Consider the following 14,266-nt stretch of genomic DNA (forward strand, 5'->3'; position numbering starts at 1 on the left):
CCGAACTACCTACAGAAACTTCACAGGAATAGGGTTTACTGTTCATGTTTTAAAAACAATGCTTTCTGTACGCAAATGAGTATACCCCCGCTGTTACACTGGTCATACATGGAATAGTTAGATTTCAATAGGAATATGGGAATAAGCAGCTAAATCATCATCTGGTAGGGGAGCCCTTATCACGTTTCTTACAGGCATTTTTATTGAATCAACCAAGTGGCTAAGAAACTACACAGTTGTATGTAATTCAGGAGTTAATTGTATTGCTTTCTTTTAAAAAAAATAATAATTTGTAGCATCTCCAGAAATTAGGGAAATGGAAAAAACAAGTAACCCGAAAGCAAGGTTAAGTGCATTTTAGGAAAGACAAACATGCAAAAAATACATTTAAATACATACTGTTGGCATAGGTTAGCACTTTCTACACAAGCATAACATTAAAGTATTCCACGTTGCCTTTTTTCTGCCTCAGTCTCTAGATTTTTTTTGATTGCCTCCCCAGACAACAATAAAAAAGCACAAGCCATTTGATCTGACAGAGTTTCACTTCCCTTTCTCTCCAAACACAAACACTGTATATAAAAAAACAACAACAACAAAAACACCATTTAAAAACATTTTAGCCTTTCTTGACATACAGGGTGATGTAAAATTGCCAACAGTTTGTTCAACAGTCAGTGGTACACCCCTCCCACAGTGGCCAGCCTTACAAACATTGGTATTTGTACAAGAATTCTTGCACATAAACTCAAACTTAAACAAGGACTTCAGGTTGTTTATGAGTATCCACCATTAGAAAACTAACTGAAGACACTGAAAGTGCCAGACTGACTTATGATGCCAGACCTACTATAGATCAAGTCCCTCGACCACGTACTCTCAGGAGCAAAATAGGTCCTAGAAGTAGTCCCTAATATCCTGCTTTGCTTTTTCAAGTCTTTTAACAGCTCCACGCAAAACATTGCTTTTGTTCCTTGTCACTATAAACTGTATTTCCCTTTCCTCTCATCACGCACTTATGGGAAAAACAAAAACCAACTTAACAGCACGCAACTCTGCAGTTACAAAAAGCCATATATTTTGCTTTTCTAGATACAGATCCAGAATCAGCTTCTCTGACTTGGGCAAGCCTCCTCTGCTGGAGGCCCACCACAGCACTGTGTGGGAAGCTCATGCTAACAGTGGTGCTGATGCCCTGCACAAGTGAACCGAGGAGGTGCTGAGGGCCGCAGAACCGGGGAGCACTATTTCTGGAATTTACTAGGGGTTTTAGGCATGATATCAGAAATATGAATTTATTAAAGATAAGGTCTTCATTAATAGGATGCAAGAAGACACACGCTAGTAATTTTTGCAAGTTTGGGGTAGTACAGAAGACAAAGAATAGAACTGCCTTTGCTTAAAATAAACCCAAAGAAAAAAACAGTTCATGTATAAAACAGCAAATATTTTGATTGCCACTCAGCAGTGCCTTACCTTTGCAGGAAAATTCTCTTTTCATCAAGTTCTGGTATGATTCTCATAAACCAAAACTCTGTATAGAAAAATATAAGTAAATAAGTGAATGAATAAAAAAAGGAGAGAGACAGAGAAAGGAAAACAAAAAGTTTCCTTTGAGCAAGCCTTTCTCTTTTGTAGCCTGTCATAGGCTGTATGATCATTGCCACCAGCTGGTCACAGACTCCTGCTAACTCAGTCAATTGGAAAGCAGTCTTCTCTTTTAAACCTGGGCAGAAGCCAGCCTTTTGTTTAAAGGGTTTCTTCTGGAACTGAAGGTCATGTAGATTTAACAAACCTGTTTGCCTGGAACAGGCAAATCCTATCACCTTGTAACTCATGTCTTTATATTGAAACACTGGTCAATAGAGGCATTAAGCAAGCTGCATAGACAAACTGAAGTTTGTATCTTGGTAAAGGATTATACAAGCTTTCAGAGTCTTCCAGACGACACATAAGTAGTTCATTGGCAGCCTCACAAAATCCTCATAGTGAAGCCATTACCCTGCATTTGCCATTTTCCACAGATGTGAACCAGAATGACATCAGGATCTGCCCCAAACCGTCCTTCCTCACGCTGGGGTGGGCCAAGAACACGGCCTCCTTGGGGTGCTCCACCCCCTGTGGGAAATGAGATTAGTCCAGGTCAAGCAGTCAAGAGAGATGCTGACGTCCTGTCTGCATGAGTGAAGGGTGCTTTTGTAGGCACTTAGCTTTTTAGACAAAGATAAATGAACAATAGTTCCAAGAATGGTCCGTATAAAAAAGATTGTCTCATTAAATAAATGATGGATAAGAACAAACATTTTGAGTAAGAAGAGCAAAGTTGCTGAAAGTCTTTTTAAAGCAAGACGAGCCTTGCACTGTTGTTTTCCAAGTTTTATTTGCAAGAAATATACTTTGAATAAATAACCTGACAAACTTTAGAAATGTGGGCTGAATGTTTTTCTAACACACACGATGTAATCACAATAATTTGGGGCAAGATGTGTTGCTAAGTTCTTTATAACTGAAAAGCCTAGGCATTGATTTAAATTATGTGACTTCGTTTCACCTTTTCTTCCTGCGGAAGACATGATATCTTCTACTACAGTTTTAAAGTAAGCAACTTAAATGGTTACCCTCTCACCTGTTCACACTCTTTAGCAACATTTCTTCTGAATTGACTTTGGGCTTTTATCAAGAGACGAAGACAGCAGGAGTTGCAGGTTCCCCGCCACTGATGATATTAGCAGCTGGTGCATTCAGCAGTTCCTTGCTCTGGTTTGGGTGTCAGCGATGTCATCAGCCGATGCTGGCGAAGCAGAGCTATGACCTATGATCTCAAGGGCTGAAAATGTAGTTTAATGCATCCATAAGAAACTAAGAACAAGCTTTGCCAGTATTTCTAGTGTCCTGCTACTACCAGAAGCCTAAAGAAACTGTCACTAACAAATTACGAAATTGATTTAATTAGTCTTACCTTACAGCCTGTTGTAGGTCTTGACATAAAAAAATCCACCCTCCACCCCCAAAAAACTCCAACCAGTGAAACTTTAAAAGTGGACATTAGCTCCTCAGCAATATTCACAATGAATATTAAACAGCCCCCCAAAGTGCTTTGTCCAGAACCACTTTTTATTTTTTGTCATTATGTGCACATTATGTCATTATGTTTTTTCTGCTGCTAATATTGGGTTTAACTCTGAACGTGCAGAGAGAGTGTGTGTAGGCAGATGGCAGAACAATACACGAAGGAATGCTCTCCAGGGGTGCAAAGGGACACCAGGCATCCACCTGCCACTCCACTCCCCTTCATGCCTCTGAAAATCTGTCCTAAACTTACTGTTACACAGGCAGAGGGACCTGAGCTGTGTCTCAGAGCCCAGCTTTAAATTGTGTGCTAGTCTTTACCAGAACAAGAATCTACTTAGGTACAAATGCAGAGTGTTATGCTTGCAGTCAGAAGAGAAATACCACAGGTCCAATGATTCTGTGACAAATAAAAATTACACATGCTTGTGACAGTACTGTGCTGGGGCACTCATTGTAGCCTGTTTCTGTTAAGTACAACGTATGCAGAGAGTGAGAAAGTTGTTCCCCAGACAATCCAGAAATCTAATGGTTTCCCATGTCTGTTGTACATGTTACTATATAAATCCATAGCTTAATGTGTTTTTAAGTCATTAGTGCTTAACATAAACCCTTCCTGGCTTATGCGGCAATGCAAGTTTAAACTCCTGCTAATAACTTTCTATCCAGACTTTAATTTCCTAGTAACGAAGGAAGTTGCAATGGCACTGACCTTTTTGCAGCTACCTTTACACACCACAGCCCCAGTGAGTGTGTTTGGGACTCTGGCATGCTAGCAGAAGTCATCTCCACACTGGTTCCACCAGTGAAGGTCCAGTCACTTGGTGTGGCTATGCCTGAGCCTCGGAGGAGAGCTTGCTGGCTGTCACTCAATCCTGATAGCAGAAAGGAGAAGCTGGCTGGCTGTGCAAAGTGAGCAGAGGAGAAGGAACAGATGGCTCATGTTGGGTTGTTCGGGGCTTATGCTTAACTGATGCTGTACAAGCCTGATGTCTAGAGGTACGGTCGGATGCTCAACTATTGTGTGGTGCAGAGAGCAGAGGACATGTAGATCCTCACCTGCAGATGATTCATTTTCACTCCAAGAAGCTGTGATCCATTACAATAAGCCAGCTCACTTCACAAACTAGATTTGGTATCCACATGGAACATGGTACAGGCTCATTTGCGTTGCTTCGTAATGGAGAGAGAAGGCCCAGGTAGCACTGCAGCTGATCTCACTGCCTGACTGTGGTCTCCACAGACAGTGCAACATGTATGGGTTGATTCACAAACATACAGCAACTCTGTGTGTTCATATTGCCAATCTCTGCTCAAGGACTTCAGCCTCGTGCTGCTGGTCACAAGGTTGACTTTTCACTAAACTACAATGCCAGATTTGCTACCTTACCTTACAAGGCAGAAGCCAATCCTCCCCCTCTTCTATTTCGTCTTTATAAATGGAAAAAAGTTTCTCCAAACACTACACCAAGGACAAATTCTCTGTTCTGCGTTAGTCTCCTCCTTCTAAGTATTTGGTTTCCCATCCATCATCCACAAGGGGTGAACTGCAGACGTGCTGCTAGTCACTGAATGTTCGTACTGAAGTTTATCTTAGTACAAATGAACCATTTTTAGGTCCCAGTGAACTTACATGTCTGATCTGCTTAGCTTAGCAATAAAATAATGGCTGTGGTGGCTGCCAGCTCAGCAGCTTCACTTGGAGTGTAACAGGCATGCCGCTGTCTTGCAGGCTCAGGCACCATCTGCACTGCAGCGCCTGCCACTGGTATTTAGTTACCAATTCCCTCGCTGCTTCATAAACCAGGAAAGAATCTGTTTCACTTTCTTAAAACTGGGTTGGTTTTTTTTGTTTTGTTTTGTTTTTTTTTCACAAAAGTCTGGGAAACCTTTTGAAATGGGGATTTACAGACAAATTTGGACTTTGTTGTGCTACCAGAGTTTCAGTCACCCTGTCAATTGAGCAAAACAAAATACACACACATACTATTCTGAGGGCAATTAAAAGTTGAATTTTTGGTTAAGAACTAGAGATTTTGCAAGCACAGTCCCCCCACTCTCCCATGTGCTTTCAGAGTTCCTGTACTGCATCTTCTTCAGAGCCATTTTCAGCTGGGCAGGACTCAGTCTATTACTATCTGGCCCTCACAGCTGTTTTGCTGCTATGCACCCCTTAGTGTATTGTCATGCAGGTAAGGAGAAGCTTTTCCTCAGGAGAAGCACAGAGAAGAGAAGGTCATTATGCTCCAAAGCCCCTGCATTTCTGGGAAACAAACATGTAAACAAGGCACTGGTCTCCTCCTGGTCCCTAACCACTGTGGCCAGCCCCCTACACCACCTCATATGGGACTCCTCATGCCTCTAGATGATTAAACGCCTACTCAAGCTTCCTTTTCTGATCTGTCACACGTTTCCCTGACTCCATTGTTGATCACAAAGTGGGATTCAAAATGTTTGGTGTCATCCAACAATATTTTAGTTTTAATGTACCAGATTACATAGCTTGGCAAGCTGTACTTGTGGATAACCCGATCCCCTGCTGTCCCCCTGGACGATCCTGTGGTCTAGGAGAAGGGATGGTCTGGTCCCAGGGTGGCTCTGAGGTAACATGTCATGCTGCAATGTAGTTTGAAGGGAGAGGTGTAAGCTGTTACGGAGATCCCAAATTTTGAGCACGTTCTGGGTAGTGACAGTGCAGCCAGGCTTCTGTCTAGCCCTCTACAGTGATATTTGGGTCTGCCTCTGTACCTGCAGTTGCCTTATCCATGTTCACATCTAGCTCACATGCAGAGACTCTACAGTGCTGTGACTTCATGGACACTGAGGTCTGCTTTCATGTTCTCTGACACAGATGTTGGGAACTTCTGTTGCTTTGCTGAGTGGTCGAGCCCTTGCTTCAGAAAACACAAATCTTGACGCTCCCAATACTCTACTAACCTGGCAAAAGTGAACCCGATGTCACCATTGACGTTAGGTTCCTGCAAAGCACTGCACAGGAGAAGTGTTTTCCTGCTGCTGGCCCTTTGAGCCTGCCTCTAGGTGTGCTGTTGGTTTAGGTGCTGGTCTTCAACAAATAGGTGGAGAAAGTTGGCAGCCTGAATCCATTACTGGAAGCAACGTGAAGACAGTTAGCTGGCCATGCAAATTGTAGCTACAAATTCTTGCCACAGTTATTAACCATCCCATTATCTGCTTTAGTACATTATCACTGGACCTGCCCTCTGTTTCTCCTACCTGCTGAGAGCAGAGGAGGAGAACTAAACAAAATATTTTGATCTGCCCAGGAAATACACATTTGAAGTCGATGATCTTACAGGGATGCTGACCAGCTGTTTGTTTGTTATTTCTCTGGAAATCTTAGCCTTGTTTCCAATCAAACAATTTCTGTTGTAGATTCGCTACATTTCTCTAAGACCAGGGCACTGTTTTTCATTTGTATTCTCTGTTTCCTGGCCAAACATTGCATTGCAGCCAGAGAAAGCTTGCAAGAATGTAGCAGCATGTCGGGGTGGAAAATAAACATTCAAGGGATATCACAAGTATTTCCAAAACAAGCAACACACCCTGAGCGGGGTCAGCATTAAAGTTCAACTGAAGAGGAGCACAAACACATAATGGACTGAGACAGCACAAATATTTCCTGTGCAAAGCACTCTGTATTGTGGGGCAGGGGACTCTGCTTACAACATTACAAAAGGTGATGGCCCATATTAAGATACACTGCCTGCCGTGTATCACTTCTGCCTGCATATATCAGCTGCAGCCATGTGCCCATTCAACCACTCTGCCCCATTGGCCAAATATGCTTAATTAAGACACTAAAAACAATCAGAAACAGGTGTTTCTCACATGGATAATTACAGCTGTGCTGTCAGCAGAGCACGTGTGTGGAGAATTGGATATTTTAAGAACAAAACACGCACCACCACCACCCAGAGAGTTTCTACCTTTGCCATATAAAGGCAAAATCATTTCACGTCAAACTGCATAATTTTGGATGACCTATTGCCAGTTCCTCATCCAACACTTTGATATAGCGTGATACACCGGATCTTAAAGAAGTGCTCATATACATTACGTAAGCTGTTAAAAGCCACATGGTTATCGGGGAGCACACATGCTAGGCTTATATAAAATATTTGCTAATACAGTTATCAGCCTGGCAGCATCAAGTCGGAACTTGGTGATCTTTCAAGGTGCTTGTCAGTGCTGATTTACATTTTCCCCTGGGGATCAGCTATCCATCCATTTGCTGTTCCATAAATCAGGTTTCCAGAAATAAACTCACTTTCTAAAGGCTACGCAAGATCTGCCGCAGAGCAAGTGCATCTGCATGCATTGCTATCTCTGAAAAAAACCTTTTGATGTTCCTCCAAACTTCTTGGTTTGTGTTGCAAATGGAATCCAGGAATGCCAAAGGATTACAGAGGAGTGGAAACTTCATGAAATTCAGTTTGGGAGGAAATGCCGTGCTGTGTTTAAAAATGATTCTCCTGGGTGGAGAGCAGCCTAGGAGGGGAGTAGCCGTGCTCCCCGCGGGGCAGCGTTCGGGCTTCCAGGCCAGAGGACGGCAGCTGGGGCTCCTGGGAGGCACCAAGGCATTGGCAGCATCTTCTTAACTATTAACCTGCAATTAAATTAACGTGCTCAGCTCCCTGGCCAGCAAACTCCTGGTCAAAAAATCAAGAGGCTAATGTTAGGGTGAGGCAAATGTGAGAAACGGGGAGCGGGTCCGGACAGCGTTGCGATGCTGTTCAGAGGGGACGCGCCCTTTCAGGTTTTATCAGACCCGGTTCAAACACCCTGCAGAGGCTCGTTGCACATTTTAAAGGTTTCTTTCCTCAGCTTCCAGCAGGCTGAACACAGGAATGCTGCGGGGCTGCCGGGCTGCAGCCCTTGCAACCGAGCAGGGGCAGCCGCAGGCGGTGGCTGCGCGCCTGGGAGCCACGCAGTGGCGCTGCCCGATCGGTTTCGGTAGAAAACGATCGCGTTTTAGCTTCTGGAAGAGTTATAGCGCAATTTTAATAATAATAATAATAGTAATAACAACAGGAATGATAAAACCTCCTGACATGTTCAGACTTGCGAGGCCCTGTAAAGCCACAGTGACAAGTTTCTGTATTTATGGGCAAACAAGGTTTCTACCTCGATGTGTTAGAAGGAGGGCGTTTGGTTTGCGTGAGCATTTCAAATAGTGTTTGAAGATTTTGTGGAGGAACATCTGAAGTGGTCAGGGTAAATACATCATCCCTTCCACTAGCAATGTTATCTTTGAATTAAAGGAAATTAAGATGGTTCTGTCTCAGAGTTTTAACGCTAAAATATTTTACATTAAAATCTGAAAAAAAAAAAACCAGCAACAGTAAATTGCAAATAAGGATAAGAGCAAAGATCACTATTCTGGATAGCTATGGTCTGCATAAATGCATAAATGAAAAGAAGTATTTGTAGTGTGTGGAACAGAGACTACTTTATTTATTTTTATTTTTGTTTTTATTTTAAAGAAGCCAAAATGTTTCATACAAAAAGCATCAGAAATATACCCTGATGGCAACCTTGGATAAGCAAGGGATCCTCTCTCCAGTTATATTTTCAAATGTCTCCCAGTGGTCTGGTCATTTATGAAGGCTTTTCAGGCAATTCTAACACACAGAGCACCCAGATTAAGGTTTTGTATCTGACCGTAAAGGAAACTGAAATCAGGTGTTCAAGTTGTTACAAAAGCAACAACCACTTACCTGAACCCCTCAGACATGCTCTAAAGAAGTATTTACAGTTACTTGGCTTAAGACTCTGCTACATACAGCTGGATGCCAGCTCACCATTTCTAATGAAGGTCTCCTATATATTCAGATAGATCTGTCACAGTGTTATCACTAGAAGCAACTGCCCTATTTCTGAAAACTACACCAAAACCAAGGCATGAAAAGCAAAACCTCACTCAAAACTAAAGTATTAAGTCCACATAAAATCATCATCAAAACCCTGTGTAGACAACATGCGCTGGGATGAAATGAGCACATCTGCTTTATATCAACAAGCATCTTGGGCAACATCTTCACATTCAAAATGTTGCTAAAGCCGCAGCCCTGTACTGCGCAGATAAAAGGAATTTTATTGCACAGTAGTCAGGGCTTTGACTGTGCTATTATTGAACACAGCCCCGCCAACACAGACCTTACCTAGTTATAGGTCATAGGATTGTTTACATACAGTCTGTTTATGTCACTGGCTATAAAAAAGAAGGCAAAAAGGGCCACATGAAATTATGTCCTACGATAAGCTTCTTAGGAGACACGAGATAGGCAGAAAAGTGTATTTTTCTTCAATTATGCTTCAGACCCCCATGTAGATGGCAGATTTTGCACCAAGGAATGGAAGAGGGGTTGAAGAAAACAGGAGATGAAGCACACGGCTCTATGCTTTTTTGTTGCTTTCCAGAGCTCCAAAGGGACCAGGGGGAATGGGATATAAACTGGCTGCTCTGGCTTGTGCTGGTGATCAGGCAGGGACCAGGTGGCCCTTGTATGTCTTAACCAAAAATATCACTTACAATAAACTTTATTCTTATTTTTCCCTTGAGTACTAGGGATGGGGAACAGAGCCGAGGCCCGTCTTTCAAATCAGCCACAGTAATACTACAGGGAAGTGGGAACACCAGCTTTTCTCCCAGACATATGAACCACCAAGCATCTTACAGTCCCTGTACAATTCTTAGGTAGTATTACTTCCTCCTTTCCACTCTTTATCTCAACTGTGCACTGCATGAGTCTTATTTAGACTGAGGGTCTGGTAAGATGTCAAGAAAGAATAGAAGGCAGTTTCCTGTCAAAAGTCAAGTAATGATAAAAACCAGTATTAATTTTCAACTGAATTTGGAACAATTACATAGAAATAATTGTTTTGTTATAAAAATCTAGCCACAATACTAGCTTGTTCTGCGATGGAGCAAATTAGTGTTTTGCTATTTTTATTTCACCCTTTGCTATTTGGAAGGGGACGGCTGTGTGTACATTTTAACTTGACTGAATTATTGAGAACTGTTTTATTAGTTTATCTTCTGTAAGAGTCTTGCCTCCCTCATGACCTTACATTTCATGTTGAGAGCCTACTGCAATTTGCAAGTAAACTGCCTTGAAGCATACAGGAAATATAACTGCACTATAGCACACAATTTTATGTTAAAAAGAATGATAAACATTTAAGCTCAATGGCATCTAAATAACTATTCAGAATATTTTCATAGAACTTCAGATGAAGTTCTTATATGTTAAGTGGATATAGATCCAGCATCACAATAAGAGTCCATCAATAAATAGCCTCACAGGTCTCACTTACTATTTGCCTTATTTGTATTACCCATGTAAAAGAAACAGGGATCAAACTTCATCTTTTTTTGCTCTCTGATAAGCTTAGGTTTGTTTCTTTTTGTTGTTTTGTTTTTACTTTAATAAAGGAAGTTTATACAAGTTTGGAAGTATGGAAGTCACATGCAAATATTTAGTTCCCTGGTTGTCCTGAAGCCTTTTCTAAAAGCAGCATCACATACAGAATGTCAATATACCTCTAAAACAAGAATCACTTAAGTACTGAGATACAAGAAGAGTTTGGCCACTCTTTGAGATTCCTTAGAGCTTTTGTGTGAGTTGCACTCTTCCAGTGTGGCCCCTGTCCCTGTAATTGCTTTGATTTATTCTCATCTCCTTTACTATGAGGCTACATAGAACAGAACCATAGAAAGGTTTGGGTTGGAAAGAACTTCAAAGAATATCTACTTCCTCATGGCAGGTCCCAACAAAGTGTGGTTCCAACAGGGAAACTTCTTTGAGCCCCTCCATCATGAACATTTACAGATCTAATATTTGCAATCTTTTCTGCTATAGACCTGTACTTCTAAGGTGGTCTTGTTATATTTCAGTAATATATTGGCCCCATCAATATGCTGGCAAGTTCCTGCTCCTGATGTACTTGAAAAAAAGCTTTTATCATCACTTTTTGCACCCTAGCTCCTCAGAATCTTTTTTGTTCAGCTTTATTATAGTTTCACATATAGCTTGCCAGAAGTTTTATCCTCTTTTCTATGTCCTTCATTTGGGTTTCCACTTACTGAAAAATATGTTTTAATTTCTAATCACCTCCTTGGCTTGTCTTTGGCTATATAGGCTTCCCTTCTCATCCTTAGTTCTTTTAGACTTTGGGAGTATTGGAATAGATTCCAAATACTCCCTCCGAAAAGGAGAAGAGAAGAGAGGGGAAGGGAGACATCTTGAAAGTTGCCTTTTTTTTTTTTTTTTTTTTTGATTTACATTTGAAACTGAAAAGCATGCCCACTCTACAGTAGAAGACTCAAGTTCAAAGTAACTCGCCTCATCTTAGGTCCCCCCTAAATTAATGATAGATTTCCTGAATGAAAATAGAAGCATCTGAAAAGATTATGGAAAATAACTTTCATGTGGGGAACCCCAGAAGACAGAAGTATTTAGATTTGAAATTGTTTTTAAATATGCAAAATGTCTACCTTGAGGTCTAAAAGGTTTAATCAGATCTTACAAAGTGATGCAAGTTGAAAGATTTAACATGAGCATGTACCACAGTACTTGGGAAAAAATACTGCAAAATTGACCAGGCAAGAAGCTCTGAAGTGAATAATTCTCAAAAAGCATGTGTATGGAGCTGGCAAAGACCATGCCCTTAAAACAGTGGCTGAAAGGGAATGTGTGATTTAGCAAATCATTCAAGCAGTGAGCTTTCATCTGTGGATCCCTGGTCTATACCTGACTTAAGGCATCAATTATAAGTGTCTTGGGTATCTATTCTTCACTTAATTAATCTCCACGCTTACATGAATTGTGAACCCAGAGCACAACCAAAATCTCCTCTAGCACAAAAAAAAACCTCAACTAACTGGAAGAGAAGGACAGCCATCATGGTTCCAGACACAATGGAAAGACAATTCACACCTAAAGATGTATAAATATTTGTGCATGTGAAATGTTAAAGATTTAACTTTTCCATCCAACAATGACCTTCCAAATCTGAGGAACCTGATCTGAACAGGAGTTCTCAAAATTACTGTACAACTTCCCACCAGAGAAGGTCGTGCAGGACTTAACATACATCTACTCTGCAGATTTTTCTTAGTACGCCACATGAGCTCAGGTTGATTCATATGGTGGTTGGACCTGTACTGTTAACCAAGCTACTCAGTTTAAAGCTGTCATTGGTATCTGCATTACTGTCCTATGACTACAGTGTAGACATCCCTATAACCTTATGGTGTTTGGCCCTTCATGGTGCAGTGGTGTTACATTTCTGATTCAAATAATGTTGTCTATTGAAACTTCACTGATGACAAGAAAAGGAAGCTGAAAGGACTAAGAAAGATAATATGAAGATGAAAGAGAACAGACATACAAGAAGAACCAGACAGCAAAAAGAGAAATACATTTTGGAGAGAAAAATATAAAAAGCAGCAGACATGTCAAAGGCAATTACATTGATTTAAATGCTTCAAAAGCTGGACTTTTCTCATAAACTACATTAAATGGAGAAACACTGACAAGCACGGTTTGTTTCTCTGCACTACACAAAGCACTTACTAATTAAAAATAAATAAATCAAACATTAGATTTCTGGGCACATCCTGGTCATATTACCTGTGTAACTCAATTTTTAAAGATTTTTGATGTCTCTAGTGATGAGTTCATATAGCATAAAGCATCACTGGATTAAAAAAAAAAAGACAAAAAGCTTTTAACTCACCATTGTTCTTCTCAAACAACTGCAGCATAAACATTCTTCATATGATTAGTTTTGCACGTGAGTTAACGATATAATTCCATAATGGACTCATCAGGTTATGAAAGTTTCTACATCTGTCATTCTTGCAATCTAGTTATTATTGAAAAGATAGAGATGCGCATACATTATTGCAAAGCATTATTAACCACTATAACAACATATAAACATTAGATGGTAGTAGTTATTTAACTTTTTAAAGATTTTTCTGTTATTTTGTACATAGTCGAGTTTAATTTAAGAATACATTTAACTGAGGCATTACTGGTTATGTCCAGGTAACTGTTTCAGTTCAGAAGCTCATTTGTGACTGTCATGTAGAGTACTATAAGACAACACTACTCAGAGGTTACAACGTTGTGTAGGTTATGAAATACTGTATGGACTGACTTTTTTTCCTCTAAAGGACAAATAATGTTTCTGAGATAGTACAATCTTTGTCTGCAGACTCACTGAATTTAGCCCTGCATCTCCAGGTGAAGGTCATCCTTAATAAATAATCTTATCAAACACCCTCACCCCAGCTTCACTTCTGTTGAACATTTACACCAGGTAAAGTGTAGTTAAATCACAGAATCACAGAATTATTTAGGCTGGAAAAGACATTCAGGATTGTCAAGTCCAACCATTAACTTGATTGAGTCCCATCACTAAACCTTAGTGTGGCATCCACACATATTTCAAATACCTCCAGGGATGGGGTCTCCACAACCTCCCTAGGCAGCCCTTTAAATAACTGAGCTAAATAGAAAACATTGTTATGGAATGAAACTGTACGAACAGTTTCATCGTGAATATTTTTTCCCTGAGTGTAACCAAATTAAGTTTTATTATTTATTTTAAAACTGTAGTTTTACTATTCCAGTAGAGGATAAAACAACTCCACTTTTTGACTATAAGCAAATTCTGCCTTCACTGCAAGCAAGAAATAACCTATAATGAACATACCTGCAAATTCCAGTCACATTTTTTTTATATAGAAACAAGTTGGTCGATGACCCAGAAGTGCAACGTAGAAAAAAGACAAGGGATTTGCCACCAAGGACCTGGCTAGGGTTCATCAGATACCCTAGAAGAAATTTCTTTCACAGAAATAAAATTATCTTTAAAACAAAATATGTATTTGCCATACCACTGTCAATGTTGCTGAAAAAAACTTGGAAATGTACAACTCCATAGTTTAAAACTGGAATCCAAATAGATAGAATCTCTTTTTTATTTAAACTTTTGACTCGGGGTTGATTTCCTAGCTTTTGAATAGCAAACACTTGAGAATGGCAGCATTGCTGTCGTTTTTATCTCCCATTCTCCATTCAAGGGTAACTCAAACCTAACTCTCTATATCTAATTTCTTCTCATTGCTGTAAGCTGTGTGCATACACAAGTACATGCACATGCA

At 40.4% G+C, this 14,266-nt stretch overlaps 1 long non-coding RNA gene across 2 annotated transcripts; it reads right to left on the reverse strand.

Annotated features, from left to right (window-relative positions):
- Window positions 1-1,460: 1,460 nt before the first annotated feature.
- Window positions 1,461-13,921, reverse strand: LOC121075225. Of its 2 annotated transcripts, XR_005822831.1 has the most exons (4): window positions 13,816-13,921; window positions 12,832-12,960; window positions 2,627-2,827; window positions 1,461-1,534 (listed from the first exon to the last, which is right to left on the reverse strand). It is a non-coding gene; the product is annotated as an uncharacterized LOC121075225 (long non-coding RNA). The 2 variants fall into 2 exon arrangements; XR_005822826.1 differs by lacking the exons at window positions 1,461-1,534; window positions 2,627-2,827 and adding an exon at window positions 6,485-7,696.
- Window positions 13,922-14,266: the final 345 nt, after the last annotated feature.

Source organism: Cygnus olor, chromosome 1, assembly GCF_009769625.2.
Source record: "Cygnus olor isolate bCygOlo1 chromosome 1, bCygOlo1.pri.v2, whole genome shotgun sequence".
Classification (NCBI taxonomy): domain Eukaryota; kingdom Metazoa; phylum Chordata; class Aves; order Anseriformes; family Anatidae; genus Cygnus; species Cygnus olor.